Source organism: Procambarus clarkii, chromosome 89, assembly GCF_040958095.1.
Source record: "Procambarus clarkii isolate CNS0578487 chromosome 89, FALCON_Pclarkii_2.0, whole genome shotgun sequence".
In the NCBI taxonomy this organism is placed as follows: domain Eukaryota; kingdom Metazoa; phylum Arthropoda; class Malacostraca; order Decapoda; family Cambaridae; genus Procambarus; species Procambarus clarkii.
Window position 1 is genome coordinate 7,306,642 of NC_091238.1, and position 8,524 is coordinate 7,315,165.

Here is an 8,524-nt window from a genome sequence, read left to right on the forward strand (position 1 = left end):
TTAATTAGTTTGATTTGGGTAACCTATTTTCCATCCACCAAATTACTAGATCATGATTTGCGCAAGATATCAAGATATCCAATGGAGTGACTAGTTTGTCTGAATAGTTTGCTAGAGAATGTTTACATTGCCACAACTTTCAACACTGGGGCTCCACCTCTGCAAAAAATAACTTTCACAATTCGGTAACTGATGAATAAAATTTTATAAATTTTGGCCTAGTCGTTAATTTAAATTACATTGGCTAGCATATAAGAAACGATGTATTGTCTAACCATATTATACATTCATTGGGTAAGCTTTTGTACTGTACCTGAATTAATATTGGATTGCAGTAAAATAATGGGTGAAGTACCTAGAGCTATACCCCTCGCTGGACTAAGACGGTTTGTAATGGCTAAAAGGAAAAAAATAGACAAATAGACCACTTAAGACTAGTTGCACGAGTCTGTGCTCTTTTTGGGCAAGTTTTAGCAGTTATGTCAACATGACATGTCAACTCCCTTTTCTGAACTTCACAAGGTCAACCCATTCTCTCTCTCGTACTTGCGTCCTTTCCTGTATTGATCTTTTCATTTTTTAGTCTTCAGTTTCTATAGAAAAGACAGGGAAAGTTCTTGACTTGCATAACGATAACCATTTTCCCATCCTCGTAACCTTATTTAATGTCCTTCTTTCTCCACCTTTGCCCTGCTCCTTATTGTCCTAATTGCATTGTCCCTCTTACGGTCGTGCATGTCTTTCACAATCACAGTCTCCCTACACTGAGCTCTGTAACTAGACATGACAGGGCGAATCTTTATTTATTTATTATATTTATTTATATACAAGGTGTATTGGGTTGTGAGAGTACATAATATCATTCTGGCAAAGCCACTAACACACAGCGGTTCGGGCAAGTCCTTAAGGTAACTGATAAAGGTAAGGGTATTGAATCTTAACGGTCTTAACAGATATCCCTTATCTTATGGGATAGTCCTGGTAGTATAGTCGGGTTTGTTCTCGACTCACATTCGAGAATTTCATGTTCGAATCCCGTGCGGGACAGAAATGGCTGGGCGAGTTTCCTACAGCCCGTCCCCCTAAGGTTCTTGTTGGCTTAGGGTCGATAATATCCTCCTAAGGTTCCCCAACGTCAAGAAACTGTCGTACTAAAGTGCCCGTATCCTGACCTGCCAGAAAACGGGACAGTATGTCAATTTCGCGAGCCGCTACCATTTTCTAGTACGGCAATTGTTGGCCTAAAGTAGACTATACGTCAAAATGCGACGCTCTATTAATAGGATCCCTGTCCAGAAAATATTTACCAAGGAGTTAGTCAGTTTGTCATAGGATTGCATTCTGGGGAGGATCAGTAATTCGATGATTTTCCCAGAAGTCTTGGCCAAATATCCCCAGTTTGCTAACTGTAGGTAGTAACTAAGTGATTGTTGAGCTGCGCGAAACTCTTTGCGTAATAGTGGCTTTAGGCATTGTATGTACTACCTCTCTATAAATCCATCACTGTTTTGTATCTCGCCTTGTATGTATGTACTTTACCTGAATAAATATTTGATTTGATTGTAACCTATCCAACGCTGCCCACTGGATGGGGTGCGGTGTGCAGGACAAACATCAATTGTGACACTAGCTCTCCACATATGTCAGTTGCTTAATTTAGAACCTGTACTTGTGGTCGATCTCGAACTCATTGTTGATGTGATGACTTATATTGAATTTTGTAACTAGCTCATCAAGATTGTAACTTGCTTAACTAAATGAATTGTGGGGTTCAGTCCCTGAGCCCATTATGTGCCTCTCTAACCCTTTCCACTACCGCCCACAAGATGGGTATAGGATGCATAATAAATGAACTAAACTAAATGATGTGTTTAGTGTGTGTGTTGGTTGACATTCATGAGTGCACTTTTATTTTAATTCGCTATTTACAGCATTATTTAGTGTGTGGGGGGTTGGGGTTTGACTAGATGAAGGTCGTAGCGTCAGCAAATAGTATTGGTTTAAGAATGTTAGAGACAGTTACAAGAATACAAGAGTTCAACATGGGAAACAGCTCAGAGGAAAGACGGCACAAGACAAATACATTTACATGAGTTCTTTCAAGAATGTAAGAATTCTTGTATGAATTCATTATGAACTATAAAAATATATATATAAAAAATTGGCAAATCATTGATTTATATAAAAAATATGAGAGATCCTAAGATGCTTCCCTGTGGCACTCTTACTGTTAATGGTAGAGGGGGGGGGGGAGGTTATGTCATTGATGGATACAAATGGTTTTATTTTTGGTATTTTTGTAATTTTTAAACTTTTTTTGACAGACAAATGGCGTCTGTCATTAAGATAGGATCGAATATAGCTCAAACTAAGGCCTCGGATTCCATAGTGGTGAAGTTTAAGTAAGAGGTAGTCATGGTTTACAGTATCAAAGGCCTTTCTCTGGTTACTTGGAGGAACAAAGAGGCCATTTGGGAACTAATTTTTGTCAAGGGTTGTGTCCATTATATCAAGCAGACTTTTGGGAACGAAAGCCAAACTGGTAGAGACTTATTAATATGTTTAATTGTACACGGTAAGAGTGGATTTATTTTGATTAACCAGCTTAGGTATACTCAGCAATGTGTTGCTATCTATATGAAAGATTACACAATATAGATCAAAAACCTAGCTATAAGTTCATCTAATAAGAACATAAGAACAAAGGCAACTGCAGAAGGCCTGTTGGCCCATACGAGGCAGCTCCTATTTATAACCACCCAATCCCACTCATATACATGTCCAACCCATGCTTGAAACAATCGAGGGACCCCACCTCCACAATGTTACGCGGCAATTGGTTCCACAAATCAACAACCCTGTTACTGAACCAGTATTTACCCAAGTCTTTCCTAAATCTAAACTTATCCAATTTATACCCATTGTTTCGTGTTCTGTCTTGTGTTGATACTTTTAATACCCTATTAATATCCCCTTTGTTATGTCCATTCACCCACTTGTAAACCTCTATCATGTCACCCCCTAACTCTTCGCCTTTCCAGTGAATGCAACTTAAGCTTTGTTAATCTTTCTTCATATGAAAGATTTCTAATTTGGCGAATTAACTTAGTCATCCTACGCTGGACACGTTCAAGTGAATTTATATCCATTCTATAATATGGCGACCAAAACTGAACTGCATAATCTAAATGGGGCCTAACTAGAGCAAGATATAGATTGAGAACTACACCAGGTGTCTTGTTACTAACGCTGCGATTAATAAATCCAAGTGTCCGATTTGCCTTATTACGAACATTTATGCATTGATCCTTTTGTTTTAAATTCTTACTAATCATAACTCCCAGATCCCTTTCGCAATTCGACTTCGCAATCTCAACACCATCTAGCTCGTATCTTGTAACCCTATCATCATTACCTAACCTCAGAACTTTACATTTATCAGCATTAAACTGCATTTGCCAATCCTTCGACCATTTCAAAACCCTATCTAGATCAACTTGAAGTGATAGTGAGTCCTCCTCCGAATTAATTTCCCTACCGATTTTCGTATCATCGGCAAATTTGCAAATGTTGCTACTCAAACCTGAATCTAAATCATTTATATATATTATAAACAACAGAGGACCCAGGACAGAGCCCTGAGGCACCCCACTTACAACATTTTCCCACTCTGACTTGACTCCATTTATACTAACTCTCTGTTTCCTTTGGTATAGCCATGCCCTAATCCAGCTTAATATAGCACCCCCAATACCATGAGACTCTAACTTTTTAATCAGTCTTTCATGTGGCACTGTATCAAAAGCTTTGCTAAAGTCAAGGTACACAACATCGCAATCCTTACCACTATCAACTGCCTCAACAATGCTAGAATAAAAAGATAACAAATTTGTTAAACATGAACGGCCATTTATAAAACCATGTTGCGACTCAATTATTAATTTATGTTTTTCAAGATGAAGACGAATTTTATTTGCTATTATAGATTCGAGTAACTTTCCCACAATAGACGTTAGGCTAATTGGTCGATAGTTAGATGCAAGTGATCTATCTCCTTTCTTAAAAACTGGTATCACATTAGCAACTTTCCAAAACTCTGGCACTCTGCCTGACTCTATTGATTTATTAAATATGGTTGACAGTGGGTCACAAAGCTCCTCTTTGCATTCTTTAAGCACCCTGGCAAACACTTCATCCGGCCCTGGGGATTTGTTTGGTTTGAGTTTTACTATTTGTTTAAGAACATCCTCCCTGGTAACTGTTAAACTAGTCAACCTGTCCTCGTCCCCACCCACATAGACTTGTTCGGCTGAAGGCATATTGTTAAGTTCCTCTTTAGTAAATACAGATACAAAATATTTATTAAAAATACTACTCATCTCTTCATCACTATCTGTTATTTGACCTGTCTCAGTTTTTAATGGACCTATCCTTTCCCTAGTCTTAGTACGATATAACTGAAAAAACCCTTTAGGATTTGTCTTTGCTTGCCCTGCTATGCGAACTTCATAGTTTCTTTTTGCTTTCCTTATCTCTTTTTTAACATTTCTAACCAGTTGTACGAATTCCTGTTCTAAAGTGACCTCCCCATTTTTAATCCTTTTGTACGAAGCTCTCTTTTTACCTATAAGGTTCTTCAAATTCTTTGTTATCCACTTTGGGTCATTAGTATTCGATCTATTCAATTTGTATGGTATACTACGTTCCTGTGCTTTGTTTAGAATATTCTTAAATAAGTTATATATTGAATCCACATCGAAATCCCCATTTACGTCACCTATCGCTGGGTTCATGTCTCGCTCCAAGACCGGCCCACACCCCATACCCAAGACTTTCCAATCAATTTGACCCCAAAAAATTCTTAGGCTATTAAAATCAGCTTTTCGAAAATCTGGCACTGTAACAGAATTTTCTCCTACAGGTCTATTCCATTCTATGCTAAATCTGATTTCTTTGTGATCACTGTTCCCTAGCTCACTCCCTATTTCGCTGTCATTAATTTGTGTTTCCCTGTTAGTTAACACTAAATCTAAAATATTATTTTCCCGTGTTGGTTCCTTAATGTGTTGCGTAAGAAAGCAATCGTCAATTAATTCTAGAAAATCTTCTGCTTCACTATTCCCTGTTTTGTTCAACCAGTTTATTCCACTAAAATTAAAGTCACCCATGACATAAATACTGTTAGATCTAGATGCCCTAGATATTTCATCCCATAGATGCTTTGCTTCCATTCTGTCTAAATTTGGTGGCCTATATATAACTCCTATTATAATATTATTTGCTTTTTCGTATAATTCTATCCAAATAGTTTCTGTGTGTGGCTCAGTTTTGATTCCCTCTTTGAGACTACATTTCAAATTGCCCCTAACATATATGGCTACTCCCCCTCCTCGTCTAATATATCTATCTGTGTGAAATAGTTTAAATCCATTTATTTCATATTCAGCTAATAGTTCTCTATTTTCTACATTCATCCACGTTTCGGCAAGTGCAATAATATCTATTTTTTTCTGTGCAGACAAGAGCATTTAATTCGTTAATTTTATTTCTTAGACTTCTACTGTTAGTGTAATATACCTTAAGTGAATTGTTATTTTGAGGCCCTTCTCTTTCCCTGATCATTTTGCCAATTCCTTTCTCAAACAAACACGTACTTTTATTATCTCCTTCCTCCAAATCAATTCCCATACCTCTATCAGCTAACAGTTTAAACCCAAACAAACACGTCTAACCACTTCTTCCAACGAGTTCGCAACAGCAACAACCCCAGCTCTCGATAGATGCACCCCATCACGAGCATACATTCCATTTCTTCCATAGAAGTGTTGCCAGTTGTCTATGAAAGATATTGCATTTGATTTGCAATATCTTTCCAGCCGGCAATTGACCCCAATTGCCCTCGACATCCATTCATTTCCTACTCCCTTTCTTGGAAGAATGCCACATATGATCGGGATTCCTCCCTTGCTCCTAACTAATTCAATGACTGTCCTGAATCTCTGTATTAGTTCCTCACTCCTAACTCGTCCAACATCATTACCCCCTGCACTAATACAAATAATGGGTTTGTTCCCATTTCCTGTCATAATATCATTCATGTTTCCAACAATATCACCAATTCCAGCTCCCGGATAGCAAACCCTTAATCTGTTCCCCCTATCTCTGGCACAAAACGTTCTGTCTAAATACCTCACCTGGGAATCTCCCACAACCAAAATTTGCTTCGATTCTCCCTTTTCCTTTCAAGCAGTTTGAGGGACCTGGGCTTCAATGCTCCTCGTTACTTTGTCTTTGCCACCTCGTTGAACAACAGGTTCAACACAGCACTCGTCCTCTAATACGTCAAATGCGTTAAAAGTCCTTAGGTGTAGGCTATTAGTTGTCGATTTTGCCAAGGTCTTCTTAAGACCCCTGTCTTTCACAACTTGCCAAGACGAGGACTTCTTAATACTGGTCCCGTCAGTCCTTCTTAATGAGGTCCCGTCAACACCGGCCTCCTCCTTCGTTTCCTCCCGAAGTCTCAGCCGTCGTACCTCCTCCCGCAGGGAATCCATCTCTGCTCTCAGAGCTCCAACCAGACTCACCAAATCTTTTACTAATCCTTCCATTATTGCAATAATGATGTTATTAGAATCGGAGCTCCAGCTAACACATCTCACTGTGACTGCACCTGACTGACTGTAATACAGTATTCCCATCTCAGAGGATTAGTCATACATGGAATCAGGGGAAAAAATACTTGCCTCAATACAAAAATAAATTAACTTTGACTAACTAATAAATTTACTACTTTCAAAGGGATAAGCACTAAATCATGGAAATATTATATTATAATTATTTTTACCAGTTTCTATAAAATTCCTCCCATATAATATCTGTAGTTGCTTGTAAATAATTGTTTCAAATATTTTTGATAGTATCGGTAGATTTGATATTGGTTTGTCATTGTTTGTCAACTGTCTCGCCTTCTTTATGAACTATAGTAATAATAATAATAGTTTATTTAGGTAAATGTACATACAAACAAAATAAGTTACAAGCCAGAGTTCTCTTGCATGCATGTATACACTGGCTGCCTGTCCCCTGACACAGTCAATTATCACGGTACATTTTGAAGTACGTCACGGTACAAGCAGTGCATTCTGAAGTACTTCATGGTACAAACGGTACATTTTGAAGTACGTCACGGTACAAGCAGTGCATTCTGAAGTACTTCACGGTACATATTGAAGTACTTCACTGTACAAACAGGATATTTTGGAGCACTTCACATACAAACGGTACATTTTGAAGTACTTCACGGTACCAAGTACATTCTGAAGTGCTTCTCGCTACAAACGGTACTTTTTGGAGTACTATTGTGCAAACGGTACATTTTGAAGTACCTCACGGTACAAGGAGTACATTCTGATGTACTTCATGGTTCAAACAATATATTCTGAAGTACATATCACAGTACATTTTGAAGTACTGTGATATGGTACTGCCCGAAACGCTGCGCGTACTAGTGGCTTTACAAGACTGTAATTACCATATTATGTATCCTCACATTCCCAATGTACATTCTTGTATATGCATAAATAAATAAATAAATAAAGTAGCTAGTACTGTACTGTACTTCACTGTAGAAATTGTACATTTTGAAGTACTTCACCGTACATATAATGCAATACATAAGAACTTCACTGTACAAACGGTACATTTTGAAATAGTTCATGGTATATACATAGTACATTGTGAAGTAGGTGAGAGTACCAGGTAAATTCAGGTACAAAGGGTACATTGACGGGAGGGCCAGGTAGATTGGGCTACTTACAGACCCAATTTGGGCTACAAAGAGACCATATTTGGGCTACTTATAGCCCAATTGAACAGCTCTATTACTTACTAATCAAATCAAATGTTTATTTAGGTAAGGTACATACATACAAGATATTGTACAAAGAGTGATGGATTAATAGATAGGGCTAGTACATACAATGCCTAAAGCCACTATTACGCAAAGCGTTTCGGGCATGAAAAACTTAAATGACTAAAGCTTAATACTAATTGAGCATAAAGAGTAAAATGAGTTGAGAACAAAATAAAAAAAAAAGATAAAAAGGGAGGAACATGGCCGAAAAAGCAGCACAAATACAATTCGGACTACTCTATTCGACTAATATTACAATAAGCTGGGGGTGTACTCTGAAAAACAAATCAGTTGCTGAAAAAAACACATGATTTGGCTACTTTTATAGTAAGGTTTGTGACTGTTGTTTGTTGAGGACGCGAGTTTGAGGAAGTGAGCAACCCGTCCTCGACTCAAGTCCATTATATCCAGCGGTCGACCCCACAGACGCATTCATAAATTTTAATATGCTGTTCATTCAAAACGGGAATTTTCTCAAGTATAAATTAATATTATAATATATTAGCATATTGTGCATATATAGGCATAGGTTAGGTTAGGTTAGGTGTTTAGGTTCTGTTGGCGATTATTTGTATTTGTAGTACGTGGGTGAAGCATTTATAGCGTGGTGAT